The following is a 21,944-nucleotide window of genomic DNA, read 5'->3' as shown; positions in this document are numbered from 1 at the left end:
GCCCCAGCTTAGCCGATAACGCTGGCCCCGTAGCTGACCCCGAATGCACCGGTGGTTCCCCCGGATGTTACAGAACCGGATGTCAGCATTGCTGAGGAGGACCATGATGCGATTCTGTCGTGGCCCCTACCTCCCCTGACAATTTCTTGGACCAGCGGTTGAGGAATTGCTGCAGCGCACTCACCGAGAACGTAAGGCGTCTCGACAGGCAGCCTCAATGCTCCTCTCCTGTACTCTGGTACGGGAGAGAACGAGACACTGGCGTCCACCGTACTCGCCAGGCTGTCCGGCTGGGTGAATGGTTTATCACACTGGACCAAAAGAACGCGGATTCCACGTTCCTATTCGTCCAGCACACAGGAAGTATCTCTGTTTTGCCTTTCAGGGGAGCGTCTTTGAGTTTTCCATGCTGTGATTCGGCCTCTCCTTAGCCCCCCGCAGGCAGAGGAGTTTGCGGATCCTGGTCGGATCACTGGACATCCCTGCACATAAATGTGTGGGAGCTGAGAGCAGCCCACGAGTGGACCAAAGCGTTTTTTTACCGCTGGTCCAGGCCTTTCTTGAAAAGGTCCGGTTAGAGGAAACGTCAGTTCTCCTAGTGGCCCAACAAGTGGCCCAAGAGAATCTTCAGAGGTGCCTCGATGTGTTATATTTGTACTGTGGCTAGCTGGGCTATGCCACATACTTTCTCCAGGTCGCATCGGTCGCCCTCACGGGTTTGATGGAAAAAGAGAAATGGCTTCCTTTGGATGACAGTTTTATCCTCTCGATGGGCGGGACCGAGTGCATCATCCCAGGAGGGGCCTATCAGCAGCTCTGGTATAGAGAGCTCAGCAATACCTACCCAATGGGCAGTCATATCCCATACGTAATGTCATTGCTGGCCGTCTTCTCTTTCAGGGAACCAGGGTCATGGAAGTAACCTAATGTTTTTCACCTTCAGAATTGTTTACCCTCATGAACCACACAAAGACACTGAGGTTCATGATATGAATCTTTACTACTTTGATACACCTGCAATCAATGAAGTCAGAGACTCCTATATAGACTGCTGGAACTCAAACTAGATCCAGCCATATACATATGAGATATCTACAAAAGAGGTCAAGTTATACAGCAAAAAGGGTTAGCCCTGTAAAGATGTGCAGTGATGTAAAAAAGACACAATTAGGCAAACATACCCTCACTTGTTATTCATGATGCTACTAGTTCATACTGTAATAGAAAGGAGTGCCAAGTTTGCCCCAATTGTTTCTTGTTTAACTTTTTAATTACATATCCGAGGGGATAAAATAGTAATCCAAGTAATCCAATTAGGGAGTTATCCACTCCCTAATGCATGGAATAGGGAGTGGTTAACATGTAGAAAACAGAAAGTACTGATTAGAGGAGAAACCTCAAAATGGAGTGAGGTAACCAGTGGTGTACCACAGGGATCAGTATTAGGTCCTCTGCTATTCCTAATCTACATTAATGATTTAGATTCTGGTAAGCAAACTAAATTAGATTTGCAGACGACACAAACACTGTTGCAGCAGCAAAGGTCATTCAAAATGATGTAGACAGCATTCAGAACTGGGCAGACACATGGCAAATGACATTTAATAGAGAAAAGTGTAAGGTACTGCAAGCAGGCAATAAAAATGTGCATTATTAATATCATATGGGCGATACTGAAATTGAAGAAGGAATCTATGAAAAAGACCTAGGAGTTTATGTTTACTCGGAAATGTCTTCATCTAGACAATGTGGAGAAGCTATAAAAAAGGCCACAAGATGCTCGGATATATTGTGAAAAGTGTTGAATTTAAATCAAGGGAAGTAATGTTAAAACTTTACAATACATTAGTAAGACCTCTGGTCACCTCGTTACAAAAAGGATATTGTTGCTTTTGAAAGAGTGCAAAGAAGAGCAACCAGAATTATCCCAGGATTAAAACACATCTTGTATGCAGACAGGCTAAAAGAATTGAATCTGTTCAGTCTTTACCAAAGAAGACTACGCTGTGATCTGATTCAAGCATTCAAAATTCTAAAAGGTATAGACAATGTCGACCCAGGGGACTTTTTTGACCTGAAAAAAGAAACAAGGACCAGGGGTCACAAATGGAGATTAGATAAAGTGGCATTCAGAACAGAAAATAGGAGGCACTTTTTTACACAGAGAATTGTGAGGGTCTGGAACCAACTCCCCAGTAATGTTGTTGAAGCTGACACCCTGGGATCCTTCAAGAAGCTTCTTGATGAGATTCTGGGATCAATAAGCTACTAACAACCAAACGAGAAAGATGGGCTGAATGGCCTCCTCTCATTTATAAACGTTCTTATGTTCTTAAAACTGTCATCCAAAGGAAGCCATTTCTCTTTTTCCATCAAACCCAGGAGGGCGACCGATACGACCTCGCGGTTGGTGGTCATCTTCTCTGATGTGAAATGAGTTGCAAGCTTTAAAACAGGATTATCAATGTAAATCAGTTTGGACTGTCCACAATGGCTTTCTATTCAACTGAGAAATAAGAAAATGATAAATATACTACAAATAGGCGAGAATAACCAAAGGCTGATGAAAAACCCTTCCTAACCAACCACTAACTGGCTATTCCGAGCAATAAAGGGGTGAATTATTAGAAAACAGCCCACAATACTGGCTTCCAAAGTTGCATAATGAAGGAAAGTGACACATTTAATACAGCTAAGAGAGAATAACACAATACTGTTGAAAACACTGTCGGAACCGTCCTTTTAATACCTGGTTGTTCAAAATAAACATTAAACAGTTTACTGTGACTTAGACAAAACATTAGAGATGTCCATCTGTTCAAAAAGATCAATTACTTGGGTTTTTCTTTTTGGTGTATTTGTTTAGCTTTCAACTTATTTTCATTAATATTGCTCTTTGCTCCTGTTTGACAGAGCAAAAGGTAATTAAAGGGGCGTGTCCCTCATTACCATAGGAATGAATACATGGATATTTGATTTTGTGCTCTGGAGCAAAACCAGTCTGGGATTAAATTACATTTTTGCACAAGAGAAAGCAGGGAACATATTAGTGTACAAAAAATGGAGCAAAATCTTTGGAAGATTATTTTCCTTTCATCCGGGACGCTGACATTTTTACTGCCATACCTGCGCACCAAGAGTGTAAACTGACTCCACTTCAAAACCGCCTTCAATTATCAGTGTATATGATGTGCTAGATATTGTGTATCTGAGTTTACTGATCCTGTTACACACCGCTGCTGCCCGTTATCTTTATTTATTAATATTTTTTATTAATTTTCAATAGATAACATGACATCATGTGACAGAGAAAGAATGAATCTTGGTTATAAATCTCCCTCCTGACCTGTGAGGGCGCTGTGTAAAGGGAACAGTGTGCCCCGGACTGGATGGTTTGGCAATTCATTCCAGGGAAAGGTGGAAGTCCGCCATCTAGAAAGGGGGCGGAGCCACAGTACACCAAGTCATCGCCCCAGACGGGAGGAAAAGCGATTGCACTCGCTAACCAAGGGGGCGTGGCTGAAGGTACAAAAGGGGATGTGGTCAAACGAACTGTTCCTTTGTTATGGTTGCGAAAGAACCACTGAAGGACCACTTGCACCAAAGCACTCACTCTGGACTTGTGATCATGTTTGTGTTCTGTGTGTGTTTATACCGCGTTTATTATTTCGGGGACTGTACCCTGTGGTTTAAACTGTGCAATACACATTTCTATTGCGCATGAGTTTCCATTACTCTATTATAATACACACTGCTGTGTATTGCCAAGGATATTATTTACGGTTGCCAAACGACCTGGATTATAAAAACAAATAAAGCGTTGTTTGGACCATGAACTTTGTTGATTGTCATCTGTTTACACATTGCATCACCTGTACACCTGCACACTTTAAACCACTTTGACACACGTCAATATTAAACTACTAACAATAATTAATTCACAAAAACATTCATAAATATGTTAATACATTTAAGAAAAGTCCCCCACCCCCACCCAATACAGCTTTATAATAAATTATGTTGAAATAAAAATAGTTAAAAATAAACAGTTCCTGCCACACCTTGTGTTAAGAGCCACTCACATGCTGTTAATCCAGGCCTAGAAATTGATATACATTGATTGCCACATGTGTGGGCTTACAGTGTGTGCTGTGCAGTAGCTGCATAACGGAAACACACATTTCTAGTGCGCATGAGTTTCCATTACTGTATTATAATCAAATAGTACGCACTGTTACATTTAGTTGTGTTACAGATTGAGGAACTGTTCAGTGTTAGTTTCAGAGATTAAGTGAACAGCATTCTAATATGCCTTGGAAAGTGAACTTAATCATGATATGTAAGTATTATATCTTTGATACGTGTTTTTTTTTATGTAGGAAAATTTGAAATGTTGCTTTTCTTATTTGGAAAATGATTAATTTGTTTTTCAGTTTTTGCACTTGGAGACGTGCTACTGGTTTTGACAGGTATGTGTGTCTCTGACACGTTCACATAATAAGATACAATGATTTAATGCATGATTACATTAGAAATACATAACATTTAGAGTGAAATTCACAAAGATATTTACTCTGAAGTGTCTTCAGCACCATTATTCCTGTTAGAATAAACACACACACAATGAAGTTACTCAACCTGAAATAAACAACTCAGGCATTGAATTCTTAGGTATTCTTATGATGTTTATTTCTAGTTTTCTAACATTAATGGGCGTCTTTCTCATTTCAGAAAGAAGTGCAAATGATAGTTGAGAGTAAAGGTCTTTGTAGATTTCACCCTTGTGTTTTTCTACCAAATAACATCATTGTTATTATTCCAAAATGCTTGAGCCAGAGCAAATTTCAAATTACTACATGCAATAAACATATGTTTATAAAATTACTGATAAATGTATTAATATTTGGTCGATGGCGGCTTTTTTCTTGTATTGTCAAACTGATAAATCTGCTTTTACGTGTCTCTAGTTTTAGCCACGTTCATAAATAGAGACACTTAATTCAAACTTTGTCTTGTAGTGAAGTCCTCAACATCTTCACTTATTTACACTTCTTACATAACATCAATAACACAAATGCACATAACCATAACAAAAAACAGTAAAAAAAAAAACTTCCTCCTGGTTACATTTTACTGATAACTTTTATGAACATAAAAGGGTGTTTTCTGAAAAGAAATACTCTTACTGAATTTTCTGAAAACTGCAAGTTTCAAACAGATTGGTATGCACTGAATGTCCAGTGTCTATAAGAAGTTCAATCTCACTTCAATAAGTGTCCATATGCCCATGTTCTTATTTGCTTATCAGATTGTTCTCTCTCCTGGTATTTTTTACATTGTTTAAATACATTTTTACAGAGCCACTTTGTACAGCAATGATTCAGATTGGGAAAGCACCTGTAGTGGAAGGGGAGAAGGTTGAATTCAAATGTGTAATATCAGCTGTGCACAGAGAACAATCAAAGAAGAAGAATTGGTTCCATTTGTATAAAAACAGAGAGAAGATCAGCTCACTGCCGGATTCCGGAGCAATAGGAGCTGTCACATTTATAAAACAAGACATCAGAAAGAATGATGCTGGAAAATATACCTGCATGTATGGAATTGAGAATCCAGGAGATGTGAAAAACATCAACCATGGGTCTTCAGTTAACCTCAATGTACAAGGTAAGTACAGCAGCAAACAATGGTGAAACAGCTGAATGTAACTTTTCTGTGAAGGAAATTAATTGATACTAATACAGCAAATAACAAAACCAAATTTGAAAATGCTTGGCTTTGTTCTTTAAGAGGTTAATTACTTTTTAAATACATTTCTATTACAACTGCTTTTAGATCCTACATCATTCAACTGATGTTATTTTCCAGATTTGTAGTTTTTAAATGAGTCTTGAAATTGTATTCACATTTTTTATACTAAATTTCCCATACACTAGACTCACTAATACAAACTATGCTATGGTCATTAAGTGTTTGCTGATATCGGCAAAGTTACATTTTATAATTGTGTGAGAATATATAAAATAGCTGTTTATATAAGATGTTTTATTAAAATGGTTATTACTGAATTTGCATTTAATATAACTTAGAAAATATTAAACATAAGTCTAGAGGAGGTGTTTCTAATATGGTACAGATTATGATCAAGCCATTAATCTGAACAGGGTTTGGATTAGTAAGAGTCTACTGTTTGTTATTTATAGACACACTCACACTTCAGCTAGACAAACAGAGTGCAGTTGAAGGAATGGATGTATCATTTAAATGTATGATGCCAGCTGAACTCAGAGAAGCAACAGGAAAAGATAACTTTTTCCATCTATATAAAAATGGAAGCCTTGTCGATTCACAACCTGATCCCAAAGGCGAACCAGGTGTTGAGTTTTCCATAAAAAATGTTAAGAGGAATGATACTGGAAACTACACCTGTGTCTATGGAAAAGAGAAGCTTGTAAACTCAGCAAACAGCAAACGCAGTCGCCTAGTCTACCTTCATGTGACAGGTAAGGACTGAGCTGAATACTTTGTGACACAGTGGGGTTGATTCAATTGATCTAAACTCTGGCACATGCGGCCTCCATCTTTCAATCATCAGTTGAGGGGACTTTGTGAAAACCAACATCTGTAATGTTTGTGAGTCTTCTTTACAGTATTTTTGAATAAGATGAAACTAACAACACATGTCCCAGATGGGGCTCTGCTAAAATTAAAAATACACTTGAGACATATGTTATAGGCAAATAGAACTGAATCTCCATACATTTTTGTCTGCTTGATGACAAATTAACTAGCACTATATATATACACACACACACACACACACACACATTAGGCTCAAAACAATTAATTGATTGCTCGAAGCTGATGTTGATCAAAAAAAAAAAAAAAATGGTTTCATGTTGATAGAGTGAAATACAATGAAAGCACTTGGAAGTGGAACAAACCACCTATAGTCCGTATCCATAGCAATGTAGTCTAACACGTTTGCCTAGAAAAGTCTAGAGATATATTTTGCATGATTTATTGGTATAGAACTTCTGACAGACATATCTATGACATTAGTCAGTGTTATATATATATATATAATCAACCTATTGCTTTATCAATAATACTCATACCTGCTGCGACTACATTTTCAACCTACACCATTTTTAAACCCAGGATAATTCTGGCTGCTCTTCTTTGCCCTCTTTCTAGAGCAGCAATATCCTTTTTGTAACGAGATGACCAGCACTGAACACAATATTCTAGAAGAGGTCATGCTAATGCATTGTACAGTTTTAACATTACTTCCCTTGATTTAAATGCAACTCTTTTCACTACATATCCCAGCATTTTGTTGGCCTTTTTTATAGCTTCCTCACATTGTCTAGATGAAGACATTTCTTTGTCAACATAAACTCCTAGATCTTTTTCATAGGTTCCTTCTTCAATTTCAGTATCTCCCATATCGTATTTATAATATGTACATTTTTATTGCTTGTATGGAGTACAATGTGTCTGCCCAGTTCTGAATGCTGTCTAGATCATTTTGAATGACCTTTGCTGCTGCAACAGTGTTTGCTGCTCCTCCTATTTTTGAGTCGTTTGCAAATTAAACAAGTTTGCTTACTATACCAGAATCTTAAGTCATTAATGTAGATTAGGAAGAGCAGCGGGCCTAATACTGATCCCTGTGGTACACCACTGGTTACCTCGCTTCTCCTCTAATTAGTACTTTCTGTTTTCTACATGTTAACCACTCCCTAATCCATGTGCATGCATTTCCTTGAATCCCTACTGCGTTCAGTTTGAGAATTAATCTTTTATGCGGGACTTTGTCAAAAGCTTTTTGGAGATGTAAATAAACCATGTCATATGCTTTGCGATTATCCATTGTCGATGTTGCATCCTCAAAACAACTCCAACCACATTTATCAAGACCCAGCAGATGTATGGGATAGGCAAATGTGACTAAGTTTGTTTATCATAAGTTTCCTTGAACTTCATGAAATCACTTATTTTAAAGTACTCCAAGTTTTAGAATGCAAAGTAAGTTCTTAAGTTGTTAATAATCAAGGCACTAATTGATTAATATACTGTATATACATTATAATTGAATCAGAATGATCACAGCTCTGATTATTGCTGGTACATATGGACAATTTCATACCAGATTAAACCAACTCCAAAAACTAGGCTTTCTGTAAAACTTGTTTATGGTGCTTGGTGTACCTGCGCAACAAACAACAATGTATGTCTTCACTGTGGAGCATATTGTATGTACCGTATTCACATACTGCAAGATCAAGGCACTGTAAAAACAGGACTGAATTACATTTGTTTTGAACACATCTTGATCAGGCTTTTATGACAATAGGTTATTAGTGAATTATAGAATCTGTTTACACATATTTAACTGGATCTTACAATGAATCCCATTTGTATGTGGATCCCCCCAGGATCTGTTCCAGCTCCATACCTGGGTGCAGGTGTAGGTTCTGTGGTCCTTGTGCTGCTGTTACTGCTGATAGGAGGAGTGCTGAAGTGGCTGCAATCCAAACGAGGTAGGGCACAGCATTCTTCGCCACAATGGATACAAATTAAGTATGTTTAAATGATGGGGACTTCTTCATCTCGCTGTGTCAATTTATTGTGACCCTCAATCATGTTCAATTCTATATTAAAGTTTGATTCCTGGGTGAGTTTTTACTGCAGTCTTCCATTGTTCAGCCTTTGGTGCAAAAATGTACCTTGCTGTTACTGATGCATAGTGTAGCTGTTTTCACCTCCATTCAAACTAGGAAACTAATCTATTTGATACAATGTCATTCCAGACCTTGCTGTCCAGACTGGACCTGTGTACATCATGGTGGTAAGTCCTATATATTACATGTCTCTCAAACAATTTGCTTGTATATATATACAGTTTTTTTTTCAGATTAAAATAGATACATTTCCATTATTTATCATTCATTAAATACACTCACAAAACATTGGATATACAGACTCTCGGATAATAATCCAGGTACAGTGGAACGTCACATATCCAACCATCACATGACCACCCTGATCAATTAACTGCCTCTCTAAATAAATAAATAAATAAATATTACAATTAGGCTACGAGAATAATGGTATTGGCAGCAAGTGCAGCGTCCGCGATGGAAGCAGAAAGAAAGCGTTATAGCAATCCGCCTTCTGGTGCGTTCCCCTTTAAGAGAGACGGGCTGTGTGCGCGTGTCAGTCAGCTGTGTGTAGCAGTGACATTCAGAAAGCTTTGTGTTTTACTCTTTTTTTGTGCAATGTGTTTATATGATGGAGCGCACGGTTGCAGATATTGGCAGCATGTTGTTGTAGATGCATTTGAATTAAACAAAACAAGCTTCATAAACGCAATGCTTACCGGCCGTTTGTTTAAAATAGCTGAAGCAATATTTAAACCGATCTTCTTATCGGTTGTTGGCAATATCAAGAAAGAGCGCAAAGTACCGTGACAGAGATAATAAGAAAGCAAAACCATGGAGGCAGGGACTTCTAGAGTTAAGAAAGAAGCCATCAGTTGCAGGTTACTGTACATTTACCGTTTGTTTTGTATTTTTTTAAAAAAAAAAGCTTTGCATGGAGATGGCTTAGCCTAATTAACCTCATTTACTGTTGCTTACTTTTAAAGTAAAGAATTTCCCCATCTTTAAAGCAGTTTGCATGCTGTTTTTGTTCACTAACCTATTTATGGATGTGTAAATGCTTTTACTATAGATGTTCGCAAATCCGACTTTTTCACATATCCGCCTATACCCCAGTCCACTGGGGGTCGGATATGCGACGTTGTACTGTATTGTTATTATTACTATTTTATTTAGAATTAAAATGTTCTTTTAGACCTTATGTAATGAGTTGAGTGATTTGAATTTGTGTCAGGAAAGGGACATTTGACATCTTTGGTTTCCATTGACTAATGCTACATTTCCCCCTGTAAACAGGCTGTAGGTAATAACTCTCAGTTGAGGAGTGTATATGTTAAACTCAGAGTCAGGATTCAGTCAATCACTGGCAAAAATAACCATTTTGCGATATGAGCTTTTAAAAACTATCAAAGAATGAATTGAAATGTTATTTCTGCCTTTTAGCAAATTATTTTGCTCAAATTGCGAAACAGAAGTTACCAAACAATCAAAGAGCAAAACAGAAAAGAAGAGGCAGCTTGTGAAATGTGCTTTGAACAAATCTACCGCTCTACAATCTGCAGCTGCTACGTCGTTTCCCTTCTGGGTCAATACGTTCCTGCAACGGAGTCTTGTCGTCTTCCAGACTGACCGACTTCCCGACCCTGGCCAGCCCATCCAAAGAACTCTACTTTCGCTGCTTAGCGCCCTCACAGGCTGGGAGGGAGATTTACAACCAAGATTCATTATATTTCTGTCACATAGGCCCACTGTGACCACATATCTGTTGCATTGTGGAACAAAACCTTCACCATTTCATTCTCAAATGGCAATGAGAGTGAGCTACTGACATCACAAAATGAATGGCTGACATTTCTTTTTCAGGGAACCAGGGTTACAACTCGTAACCTAATGTTCTCTTTCAATCTCAAAATGTCAACCATTACGAGTTGGGAAATGTATACCCAAGCTGTCACAGTGAGCCAAAGCAGCCAAAAGCCTTGCCCTGGTGCTAGCCTAACTGTCATGCTTCCACCCAAGAGGGCAAGCAGCCTCAAGGACTTTGGACCCCACCGAAGGTGCCGCTGAACCAGCAACATTCAGTCGATAAAACCTTATAAATGTCTGTGGTGTGGCCCATGCTTTACATATGTCTGGCAGGGATGTCCCATGAAACACTGCCCAAGACGTCATAGTACCTCTAGTGGAGTGAGCTATAACATTACTCAGCGAGGGTAAGTTAGCCAGCTCATAAGCTAACTCAATGGTATCCACTATCCAATGCGACAACCATTGCTTGGAAAGTGCCTGACCCTGAGTACGCGAACCACAACATACTGATAACTAGGTTGTTTGTTGCCATGAGTTAAACTTGTCCATGTAACACCTCAGCACCCTGCCAGGGTAGAGTGTGTTAAGTCTGTGATTTTCTTCAGAAGTGAAAGGGGGCAGATGGAATGCCTCCAATTCCACCAACTGGTTCAGGTGAAACTGCAAAACAACCTTAGGCAGAAAAGCTGGGTTAGTGCGCAAAGTAACCTTATCATTATCATACCTTAAAGGAATCCTCTACCGTGAGAGCCTGTAACTCACTGACACGCTCTATTAAAAGACAAGTATTTAGGGTCCACTGACTGGAGAGGTTCAAAGGAAGCCTTTGTGAGAGCCTCTAGGACTAAGTCCAGATACCAGGAAGCAACCATTGGTTTAAGGGGAGGGCAGAGCTTCCTAGCCCCTTTCTAGAACTGCACTGCCAAAAAATTAGCTCCGGGAGACAGAGTCAATTTTGACGTAGCCCACGGATATAACAGTCAGGTACCCCTTCAACGTAGAGGGGGACATACCTTCCTCTAGGAGGTCCTGTAAAAACTGCTGAATAACCTGTATGGAGCAGGAGGTGGGGTCATGGTCTCCCTCCAAGCACCACTCCTGGAAAATCTTCCCATTTATATGAATACTGAGACCTCGTTGAAGAGGCTCTAGCATTCTCAAAAAAAAAAACGAAACTGGAAACAGCAGCCGCTGCTCCTCAGCAATCCGCACTAAAAACACACAGCCATGTGATTTAGTTCAAAGTATAATCAATACAGAAATAAGAACTACCGTCACATCCAAAGGAAGGGGCAAGCCAGCTTCCAAAGAAGAATACGGGACGTAATAACTAGCCAAAACAGTCTTGAAGAGAAAGAGATTCTCGCAAAAACAGAACAAGTGGAAGCACGTCTGCTCAGGTTAGAGTGAGGAATCAAATGGCAAAGGTTTTGTTCCACAATGCAATAGGTATGTGGTCATAGTGGGCCTATCAGGCAGCTTTTTAAATATGTGCTCAGGTCATGTGACACAAAGGCCATTTCCCAACTCGTAATGGTTGACATTTTGAGATTGAAAGGGAAAATACAGTTTTAGAAGAAATAACGAACATAATTAAAAATGGATTGTTTTATTCATATTGCAAAATCAAATGTCAGTCTACGCTGGTCTAATCACTGTTTTTTAAGTGAAAGAAAGAAAGAAAGAAAGAAAGAAAGAAAGAAAGAAAGAAAGAAAGAAAGAAAAGTATGCTTATTAAACATTTATAATATTCTGCTAAATTATAGGAAGTGGTGAACTACCACTTTTTAGAAACCATGTTTTACAGACCCGATCTGCACCAGACAGTGCAAACTCTTCTTAAATGTTTTGATTTTCAAAATAAACCATATTGAGAACTCCTCTGGGTTACTGAGCCTCATTTTAAAGCACTATTTTAATTGTTTAGATAATAATAGTCAGGCATAATTAAAGTAGTTCCATCAAATTAGATACATACTGTATAAAGAAACCATAATACTACAAAAAAATCACTGTATTTGTTTTTGCAGGGCTTGCTGCTGAGGCATTTAGAATTGCACTTAATGTCCTTATGCGCACAGAACTACTTCTTTGTTTGACAAAAAAATGAAGCAGCTGCTGCTGCTGTACGAAGATAAAGTTTGTATTCTTTGGGTACTTCCTCCAAATTAGGAATGGGCTATCGGACAATTGAAAATCAATTCAGCTGAAAAAGTGCTGCAGAGATCCTCCAGCAGACCGAAGACTGAAGAAGCTGTCTCATCTTTTATGTTTCATTCTTTGGTTGTTTGGTATTTTACATTTTGTAATTTCAGCACACTAATTGCTGAAAGATCGAAATAATCTTTCATTTCGTCCTTTAATCATTTTTAAATGCTCAGATCGTGATTGACTCTGAGTGTAACATATACATGGTGTAGAGGAACGTTGAGAGTGTCTAATGCCTCATTCACACAACCTAAATAATTCATGATAATCACATGATGAAACCACAACTGTGAACAAAGTGAATGATAATGACATGGTTTCAACACATTACGCATTGTTTAGGTATTGTTTTAGTAATGTGGAAAGGGTATAACAAGAAGATATTATGCAGCTACTGGTATATATTTACAGATCGATAAAAGGCCCTTTTCTTTTATTTGTTTGTATCTCTTTGTTTGGACAGTTTGTTTAGTACCTTTTAGCCATCCTGACCTCTCTCCAATCTGTTAATTTATTGCAGAATAAGCTGGAGCAGACTTCAAAGCAACAGGACGACACACTCACCTACTCAGAAATAAACACTGCCCGTGTCACCAAGAAGAAACCCAGCTCTGCACCTGATGAAGACAATGTAACATACGCAACAGTTAAAACTTCCACATACTGAAAACCACTGGGGAAAAATGAATGTTGTTTTGAAAAATACCTGAATAGTCAATGCATTAAAATGGTATTTCCCTTTTATCTATGTACTCTCTGCTTTCATTACTACCAGAATGATCATACAGAGTCCGATCAGAGGGAGACACTTTAGTTCTTGTCCCAGAAGTGGCAAACCAATGAAGATATAAATAATCTGTATAAATGGGTAATTTAATGGGTAATGTAAAAATAATGTGATATCTTGTAACACTTGTAAGTCGCCCTGGATAAGGGCATCTGCTAATAAATAAATAATAATAATAATAAAAAAATAATAAAATGTGTCAAACAATAGAAGACACACTGATAGCAATTCCATCAATGCTGGGAGGCAACATTTCTATGAAACCTTCTGCACAGGTTCTAGTGTTTAAATAGCTAGTAGTATACTGTGTGTTTCCCTGTAGGAGTGTGGGATTCTTAATCAATGCTAACACACAATGCATTTCTTAATCAAAGCTAACACACAATGCATTTCTTAATCAAAGCTGACACACAATGAGGTGTGGTGTGAATGCAAAAGTGTCTAAAATTGGGTTAATTTGGCAACAAACTGCCAGTGTGCTTGAGAGAGTCCCAGGACTGAATGTCCAGCTTGTAAGTTGTTTAGAATTGTAAATAGTATTCTTTCCTTTCAAAAGAACTTGATAAAAGCTTTGAGACCCTAATCTGTTGTGTTATGAATGAAATTCAGTTATAATTCTTATTTCCTGTTTTACATGTGATTCCTATTCATACTGTAAAACAATTAGATGTATTTCAATAACCAGAAGCGGGTTACATAGACCCCAGTTAGCAGCAGTGCTAATTTACCTTACCTAAGGTACACAGGCAGTCCATGGTTAGTGCTCATGTGGGTCTGTTGAATCAGCCACATCTCTGAGCTACAGCGACTTCATCATGGCTCTGTATGTATTTAACTTCATTGTTATAAAGTGTACAATATGCATTTGTGTGGTTGTGTTTTCTGTTATCTATGATCTCAACTCACTGTTTTTTTTTTTCATCAGGGCAACCACCACCGGACATGTTTTGTATTGATGGTCTTTTATCATTTCTGTTTTAAATACTGTGGTTTGCTTAAGTGAGGTTCTCTGTCATTCTTGTCACCTCGCTACACATGCTAAAATTAAACACTGCATATGCCTTGCACAATGAGGCTGTGAGTAGCATTGGCTTTCTCAGAACTTCTGTCTAATGTCTAAAAATAATTAATTTTTGTTTGTAACTTCATATTAGTCATTTCTATTTCACCTCAGCCATGCATTGCATGCTTTGTGCTTTCAGAGTCAGGGGTGCTGAACCCAGCATCTGGTTTCATTGCTATATACTGAGCTGCATGCACAACATGTGCCTAACTGTTGTTATGATGCTCATGTTATCCGCCTGTTCCTCAAACTGTCACTAAGTCCTGGTCATTGTCCTGCAGCTAAATTTAGTGAGAAAAGATTGTTATAGACAAAATAATGGAACATTGTATTGTAGCCATGAGCTGTACATTTGCATTTGTTCCCTTTATAACAGAAGTGAATAAGTAAAGACATTGAAAGGAATGCGTGTCTGAATGATTCTGATTCTGAAGTGTAGTTAAGTGTTCATGTTTAAATATAATTATACAGGTTCCAGTTCAATATGCTGTCCTTCCAACTCTGCCCATGATTGCTTCAGAAGAACCCCAGCAACTCATCCAGCATGTTTCTGAAATCCATTCCAGGTTGCCCTTGTCCACAAACTGGTAAAGAGTCAGTTTAGGAACAGAGATGATAAGTATGTCAGAAGATGTGGTGGACATACTGTAGGGGACATCTTGAAAGCCTTGGAAGAAATTAGAGGGGAGTGAAAGACCTGAGGGCGGCACGGTGGCGTAGTGGTTAGTGCTGCTGCCTCACAGTGCCAGGGTCCTAGGTTCGAATCCGACCTAGGGTACTGTCTGTGTGGAGTTTACATGATCACCCCGTGTTCGCGTGGGTTTTCTCCGGTTTTCTTCCTCCCAAAGTCCAAAGACATGCTGTCTAGGTTGATTGTTCACTCTAAATTGCCCACTGTGTGAGTGAGTGTGTGTGTGGTGCCCTGCGATGGACTGGCGTCCCGTCCAGGGTGTAGTCTCTCCTAGCGCCCTGTGTATGCCGTGTTAGGCTCCGGCTCACCGTGACCCTGTAAAGGAAGTAAGCGGTTAATGATAATGGAAGGATGGATGAAAGACCTGAAGGCCACTATTCACTAGATTGTGAAAGAGTGGCCAGCCCAACAGAAAGACAGGGACAATGTAATTCAGAATCAGAAAAGTGCGCCTCCTTCAGCCAGGAACAGGAATGTGGTGAAATATGCTGGGAGTGTGGGTGTGTCCTGCTGTTTCCTTCAGTGGAGCTGCTGATCTGTCCTGCAAATGCGTTATGGGAAATTAGATGTATATAACAGAAAGATAGGCGTGCCAATGTGTAATTGGTACTGGTCCCCATGTATTTATCCCCCATATTTATCATAGCCTGTGAATTTGGTAACATTGTGCTAGGAATGGATTTGCTTGTTAAGTATGTCTTGGTGCTGGACATTACATATATAAAGTGCTTTTTGATTTTACAGGTCAATATTGGGGGGGGGAGTATTCTACCCTGGTCTGTTTATTATTCAGGCTCAGGTTGAAGGAATGCTGGTTCCCTCCTAGATAGTCATCACTATTTACTGGCCTGACTGGTCAGAAGGCAGTGTTCTGGTTAGAGTAGCCACTATTACTATTAAAATTAAAATATGATAAAGGGATTGATTTGTGAAAGTTTATAGTAAGAACTGCTGAGGAACATTGTAGAAACACCTCTAAAGAACATACCGAGCTATCTTGGTGGAAGGTGCAGTTCAGCTACTGGTCAGGGTTTCTGAGATGGGAGCTGTAACAATGTTCTTACTCTCACCTCAGATAAATGTAGAGAAGTTATTGTGCTGGTATACCATCCACTTGATGTTTAGCCAAGCTAGTTAAGATGTCACCCTTTTGAGTGCCTGTCACAATGATGGCTGGTAGATGACGTCACAGACCTGGAAGATATATAAGGCAGTACTGAGGTATGAAAAAGCACTGCTTGCGCATTTATTTAATAAATGAAAAGTTAAAAAAAAACAAAAAAACTCTTTATCAAAACAAAACTGCTCATTGGCCAAACAAAACAGACAGATAAAAATTATAATAGAAAAACAAGTTTATAAAATGGCTTGGATAAATTGAGTGCTGTGATTGGCTGAACAAGAACACATGACCGTGCAGTAATAATTGTATTACCGCATGGCTATGACATCATAGACCAACTTACTTACCTGATCTATAAATATTACTACACCATAATAGTAACAATTATCTAAACAGTGTTTCTGTATGTAAAAATGTCAAAATACAACTGAAACAGTATTTAAATCACTCAACAATCTGTTTTTCATCTCTGTCACTAAGAATTACAGAAAAATTGGCAAAAATACTCTGGTATTTTATTATTATTATTATTCATTTCTTAGCAGATGCCCTTATCCAGGGCGACTTATAATTGTTACAAGATATCACATTATACATTATTTCACATTATACAGATATCACATTATTTTTACATACAATTACCCATTTATACAGCTGGGTTTTTACTGGAGCAATCTAGGTAAAGTACCTTGCTCAAGGGTACAACAGCAGTGTCCCCCACTGGGGATTGAACCCACAACCCTCCGGTCAAGAGTCCAGAGCCCTAACCACTACTCCACACTGCTGCCCCTATTTATTTAGCTAGAGAACAAAAAAGAACTCTGAGGCAAGCAGTAGCAGTAACACTATTCAAAAGCCATCTGAAAAATCACCATGCAAGTCTTACTCAGCATGTAATATCTATACACATTATATATATATATATATATATATATATATATATATATATATATATATATAGAGAGAGAGAGAGAGAGAGAGAGAGAGAGAGAGAGAGAGAGAGAGAGAGAGAGAGAGAGAGAGAGAGAGAGAGAGAGAGAGAGAGAGCGCTCCGTCCCCTATTTGAACCATCAGTCATGACCCCTTCGTAAACAATTGCAACAGCTCTTCAATTCCACGGCTGCCACACCGTTTCCCTTCCAGGTCGATAAGTTAGTGCACCAGAGTTCCGCCCCCTTTCTAGACGACCGACTTCCTTTTAATCCAGGGAAGGAACTGTCAGGCCATGCAGTCCAGGGTACTCTGTTCCATTTTCTTAGCGCCCTCACAGGTCGAGAGTGAGATTTACTACCAAGGCTCATTCTATTTCTGTCACAGCACCCCATCACAGTGCCTCTACATTTCTGGAAGGAGTCCACCAATGCCCTGTGGCATCACATTGTCCAGGGACAGCACCAGTTGTACTGGTACAGAAGGATGGAAGCATTCCACATTTAGGGTGGAATTCACAAGGTCTTTCACTCTGAAGTGTCTTGCTCACCATTTGTCCTGAAAGAATAAACACACACGTTCTCTTTTCAGTACAAAATATGCAAATGATCATTTGGAATAAAAGCTCTGTGATTTTCTCCCCTTCTGTTTTTTTTTTTTCAAATCACATAACACACGTTCTTATCTACACCTTTTAATATTTATTTTCTGTTGTAAACATGAAACTATGGAGAAACAAAGTGAAGAAGATAAAGGCTTTGGCTAGTATCTTCAGATCATACTGATAAAGACATTAGTCTTTACTCAGGGCAAATTGAATAGTCCTATTCGATGATTGAACACATGTATTATTATTATTATTATTATTATTACTACTACTACTAATCTGTAACTGTACAGAAAACAATTGGTCATTTTACAAACAGCACAACTATTCCACACAGTAACAGTTCTTCTTGAATACTCACAGTAATCTTTTAGAAACACCATATATCTTGCTCTACAACCATCTCACTGGTAGACTCCTCCTGAGCTGGATTCGAGGCTGGCTTTATACAGCCAGGACCCCGTCCTAACAAGACACACCTGTGTCCTGTTACACATTTAACTTTGGCCATTTTGACTATGGCCTTCTGGGAAATGTAGTCTTTTAGTCGGCAGCCATTTTACCCCACTGCACAGAGTACCCACTACAGACAGTTATTTATCATGGAAACAGGATTGTTTTCATTCTGTTACTTACATATGCACTGTTACACACTTTACCATACACCCCACGCACTGCTCTGTCACAATATATATATATAGCTATACATTCAAACTCCAGCCCCTTTGTCAGATCTCAAATCCAGGTGTTCAAAGTGCTGCTCGATTCTTTGTTTTTAATACATGCTGTGCTCGACACCCTGTACATTGGAATTTGAGAGCTCTGTTTAGCTTCTCTGATGGGATGCTACTCATCACATCACCAGACAAGTTATTTCTAGGTGCAGGAAGCGTCTGTCACACGTGGCGACCAACTGTACAGTCTAACAAAATAAACAAACACAAAAATGAAAAAAGAAAGTGCTGCTAACTTAATCAGGGACAATCAACAATTTATGTTTTTTTTCCTCATTTGATAGACATGAAAAACCCAACTAATAAAGTTACCAAACTGCAAAAAAGAAACAGTGTTGGGTTGTTTCTTATCAGTGTTGTAATTGTAATTGGTGTTCACAGCAGTCACTCCAAAGGGGGGCCCAATTAGATAACACTTAGACAGAGCCTCTTCAGCACAGCTCTGTATGTATTTCATGTCGTTGTTATAAAGTTAATTTCTAATTGTTTTTTGTTTTTCTATTATCTCACACACATTACATATTCTCTTCTTCTCATCAGGGCACACTGTAACCACCAAATGACATGTAGTGTGTTGATGGCCTCTTAACATTTCTATTTTAAATCCTGTGGTTTGCTGAAGCAGTGTTTTAAGCGCCTTTCTAAGCTTACTAAAATGAACTCTGTACACGTCTCACACAGCCAGGCTATGAGCAGCACTGGCTCATGCTCTTGAAGAGTCCCAGCCCTCGCGTTCTGATGGGTTTCCATGGAATACGCTTAGCTGCACACAGAGCATGGACTCCCCTGTTGTTATGTCTGCTATGTTATCTCAAGCTTTCCAGCTGCCCTTTACACACTGTCTCACAAACTATGTCCTGGAGGTCATGGTGGCACAGCGAAAATCAGAGGATTTGGATTGATTTGTAAATTGTGAAAATGTATTAAATGTTTATGTTTAAAAGCTCCTTATAAATGCTTTTAAATAAATAAAACTGTATTTCTATTCATGTTGACATTTCTTATAGTTTTCATAGCTTTTGTTTCAATATTTTATAATAAGTGAAGGTGAATATCCACGGTTTACCCTTTCACTGCTGTTATGCAATTTCTTTACTTTGAATTTTGGGGAGTTTGGGGAGGAATCAGATTTTACCCACAAGCTCATAATAAGTGTTGACGGACTGCCAAAGTGTTAGTGCTGGAGCTCAGCCTGCATGCTGACTGTTGATTTATTACATAGTGCTGCACTTGTATGAAAAGCCTCTATCCTGTTTTCCTGGATACATCAAATGGTTGTGTCTTGTGCTCATCGAAGAAAAGGACCTTGGTTAAAATAAGGCCCATGAAGATCTATTGAATTGACCTAATCAGCTGTGGATCTAAATGCCACCACCATTTAAATCATTAAAAATATGAATCCTACACATTTAAATATTTCTACACACATAATAAGAACAAAAGACACTAACATGCACTGTTGCCCTTTAATCATTTTTTGAAAGTGGTGATATTTAAATCCACTGCTGTTCCGATCAGTTGAATATTCTCCATGGTCTCTGTGGCAAAGTGCCTTGCAGTGTACAGGTGCAGGAGTGATGTGGTGATTGAATGCAAATGCAGACAACAGCAATCCCAGTACAAGTGGTTTTTATTTATAATCCAGGTCTGATGATCGTAAATAATATTTCCCAGGCAATACCCAGCAATGTGTATTGCACTGTTCTAAATAACGGAATTGCAGTTCCAAACAATGAACACAGTCTATAGTATACACACAGTACACAAACACGGTCACCAGTCCTGGGTGAGTGCTGTAGTGCTCGTGGTGCTAAATACAATTTATTGTGGTAACAATTGACATGATGTCCGAGTTGGTGCTGGCCTCTGGCGACAGCTCCAGACGTGTTTAGCCATCTTCTAAATAACAAGTAACAATTTGAGACAAAACAAAACAAACACTCACGATACGATTTCACAAAACACAGGTCCTTCCAGGTTGTTTTCTTTAACCAAAATGAAGGAATAGATTACGTCGTTTCGTCCCCTATTTGTACCAACACACATGACCCCTTGGTAAACAATAGCAGCCACTCCTCCAATCCACGGCTGCCACATCATTTCCCTTCCGGGTTGATGAGTTAGTGCACCAAAGCTCCTCCCCCTTTCTAGATGACCGACTTCCTTTTAACCCTAGGAATGAAGTGCCAGGCAAAACAGGGTACTCTGTTCTCGTTACTTAGCGCCCTCACAGGTCGGGGGGGGGGGGATTTAACACAAAAGATCATTCTATTTCCGTCACAGTCATCTAATGTCGTTCTTCAGTTAATCAAAGTCGATACTTACTGTAAACTGACATTCTTAATCCCTCTATCCAGTACAGTGCAGTCTCTTTAATAGCCAAGAACCCTGTTGTAGACTGCATGAGTCAGCACTTTCTCCCATAAACGCTGTGTATTCTGCTGTTCTGAGAAACCAAATACTGGTCACCATCTCACTCAAACACTTTGCATTTCTAGACACAGGCCCCAGCACACCTTGACTCAATCTATTAGCCACTTTGAAATATATTATTTAACAGCAAGGAACATTCAACCACTGAAGTGCCCTCCAGTATTCTGTGTACAAACTGAAGCACCCCTTACATTTGTTCTGTGAACTCAATCATGTTGTGCTCACACTGTACAGCAGGGGTGGCCAACCCTGGTTCAGGAGAGCCACAATCCTGTAGGTTTTTTGGGTATTTTTAAATCATCAATAGCTGAAGACCTGGAAAAAATGTTAATTTTGACCAGTAAAGAAAATTATTGGTTCAGTTAAGTAATTAAGTTAAGAATGAAAACCAGAAGACCCCTCAGCTCTCCAGGACCAGGATTGGCCACCCCGCTATACAGCATAATGGAAGTCCATTACATTTTAACAGTATAGGAATTACAATAAGGATCCAACACCATGTCAAATCTTGGTAATACTTTACATTAAATGTCTCTGATTACTCTGTATTTACATTGTAGTTACTTAGTAAATACATGTGTACTTACACATAATTACAATGCCATCATGGCTAGTGTTAACAATAACAGATGTGGCCATTCTCCACTTAGGTAATTGAGTGCTAGTTTGGGAGTGGCCACCTGTATTGAGGGGAGCAGAAATCCTTTGTTTAGGAGAAGGTGTTAAGTGAGTGTATATACTGTGTATAGACTGACACTACACAGCCATCGAGAAGAATGAGGAAGCAGAGATTCTCTGATGCTCAGTGAGAATTGTTGAATTGTTTTAAACAACAGTGCTGCGCTGTCTTGTACACCTTGGCAAAGCCCCAAACCCCAGGAGCAACCATGTCT

Source organism: Acipenser ruthenus, chromosome 52 (genome assembly GCF_902713425.1).
Source record: "Acipenser ruthenus chromosome 52, fAciRut3.2 maternal haplotype, whole genome shotgun sequence".
Classification (NCBI taxonomy): Eukaryota; Metazoa; Chordata; class Actinopteri; order Acipenseriformes; family Acipenseridae; genus Acipenser; species Acipenser ruthenus.
This window is presented reverse-complemented; position numbering follows the sequence as displayed.